Consider the following 2,694-nt stretch of genomic DNA (forward strand, 5'->3'; position numbering starts at 1 on the left):
GCACACAAGGCATTTACTCACAAAAGCTGCAATTTCTCTTTTCATGTTTGGCCACCAATAGTACTCTTTGAGAGTCCGATACATTTTTGTACCACCAGGATGCAGGGCATACGCGGAGTTATGAGCTTCATCAAGTATTTCTCGTTTAAGTGCTTCAACGTTAGGAACACAAAGTCTCTTCCCAAACATCAATGTTCCATCTCTTCGAATAGAAAACTCAAGTTGCCAACCACCACGAACACCTTCTTTAATCCCTTCAATTCTTGGGTCAAGAGGCTGGGTTTCCCGTATTTTATCAATGAATGCTGGTCTCACATGAAAACTAGCCACCAGAGTACCAACCCCATCAACCGACAACTCAACCCCCGTAGACCTCAACTCTGACAATAGGGGTACCCGAGTGGCCCTTAAATATGACAAGGTCACGGATGGATTCCTACCAAGTGCATCCGCCACCACGTTCGCTTTACCGGGGTGGTACTCAATGGTACAATCATAGTCTTCAATCAATTCCATCCATCTTCGTTGTCTTAAATTTAAATTCGGTTGTGTAAACACATACTTGAGGCTTTTATGGTCAGTGAAAATCTGACATCTGGCTCCATACAAATAATGCCTCCACAGCTTAAGAGCAAGTTCAATAGCTGCCAACTCTAAATCATGTGTGGGATAATTCAACTCATGTGGCTTCAACTGTCTAGAAGCATAAGCAATCACATTACCATGCTGCATTAGAACACAGCCTAAGGCTTGTCTAGAGGCATCGCTGTAAATTACATACTCCCCACTATCATCAGGCAAGGATAGAATTGGAGCACTAGTCAGCCGACTCTTAAGTTCTTGGAAGCTCCGCTCACAATTTTCAGACCAAAAAAATCTAACACCCTTTCTCGTTAACTTAGTAAGAGGAGCGGCAATTCTAGAAAAGTTTTGCACAAAACGTCGATAGTAACCAGCAAGACCCAAGAAACTACGAATTTCTGTTACATTGGTAGGTCTTTCCCAATTCAACACTGCTTCTACTTTTTGGGGATCAACACTAACACCAGCAGCTGTAATGACGTGACCCAAGAATGTCACTTGGTCAAGCCAAAACTCACACTTACTGAATTTAGCATACAATTGGTGTAGCCGCAAAGTCTCCAACACAATATTCAAGTGCTCAACATGTAACTCCTCACTTTTAGAATAAACTAGTATATCATCAATGAACACAATCACAAAGCGGTTAAGATACGGGCGAAACACCCTGTTCATGAGATCCATGAAAGCAGCAGGTGCATTAGTCAACCCAAAAGGCATAACAAGGAACTCATAATGACCATAACGTGATCGAAAAGCAGTTTTGGCTACATCCTCCTCTTTAATCCGTAACTGATGATAACCAGACCTCAAATCAATCTTTGAGAAAACTTTAGCACCCCTCAACTGGTCAAACAAATCATCAATGCGGGGCAAGGGATATTTATTCCTTATAGTCACCCTGTTTAGTTTCCGGTAATCAATACAAAGCCTCAAAGTACCATCTTTCTTCTTCACAAACAACACAGGTGCACCCCAGGGAGATACACTAGGTCGTATAAACCCTTTATCCGTTAACTCCTGCAACTGTATATACAACTCCTTCAGTTCCGCCGGTGCCATTCTATAAGGTGCTTGAGAGATGGGTGTTGTACCTGGAAGTAAATCAATGGTAAAGTCTATCTCTCGCACCGGGGGCAATCCAGGCAATTCTTCTGGAAATACATCTGGATAGTCACCAACAATAGGAATTTGGCTAAGATCCATAACTTCGGCATTTGAATTCACCACATGTGCCAAATAAGCTTGGCAACCCTTACTCAACATCTTCTTAGCAGTTAAAGCTGAGATTATGCAAGATGGGAGAACCTCCCGTTCACCATAAAAGGTGACAACTGGCTTACCCGGACTCCGAAATAATACAGTACTACAAAAGCAATCCACTAAGGCATGATGCATCCAAAGGAAATCCATCCCTAGAATTACATCAAACTCCACTAACTCAAATGGAATCAAGTCCGCCTCTAAGCAAACTCCTTCTACAAACACTCCACAAAAACGATGTACCCACTCAATTCTATGTCTTTCCCCCGATGGTAGAACAACATGCCACTCTCCGAGTAGGAGAGATGGGGGCACATTAGCAAAGAAAGAAAACCTCTTAGACATAAAGGAGTGAGAGGCTCCAGGATCAATCAAAATGAAAGCTGGTTGGCCAAAAACAATTAACATACCCATAATGACGTTTGGTGCAGTGCGACCCTCATGCTGGGTCATAGCATGAAGACGGGCCTGGGTCACTGGACGCCCTCTCTGTCCACGACCCGGCTGAGTGCTGCTCCTGCCTGACAAACTGCCATGAGAACCCGAACTAGTAGCACCCACAGAGGTCTGACCCATACTCTGACTAGTAGTAGTGAAGACTCCCTGGGTCAACTGAGGGCATTCTCTCCTGTAGTGACCCCACTGGCCACACTGGTAACAAGTCCCCACACCTGCCCGACACGAGCCCGCATGGTGTCTACCACAAGTAGCACACTGGGGATAGTCTCTCGGAATCGCCTGTCTACCAAAGCCTCCACTGGAACTAGCAGTGCCACCCCTGAACTGTCTCCTACTTGTCTACCCAGGCCTCTTGAAGCGTCCCCTGAAGCGCTGATGAGAGCTAGAATC

Source organism: Rosa chinensis, chromosome 5 (genome assembly GCF_002994745.2).
Source record: "Rosa chinensis cultivar Old Blush chromosome 5, RchiOBHm-V2, whole genome shotgun sequence".
Taxonomy (NCBI): Eukaryota; Viridiplantae; Streptophyta; class Magnoliopsida; order Rosales; family Rosaceae; genus Rosa; species Rosa chinensis.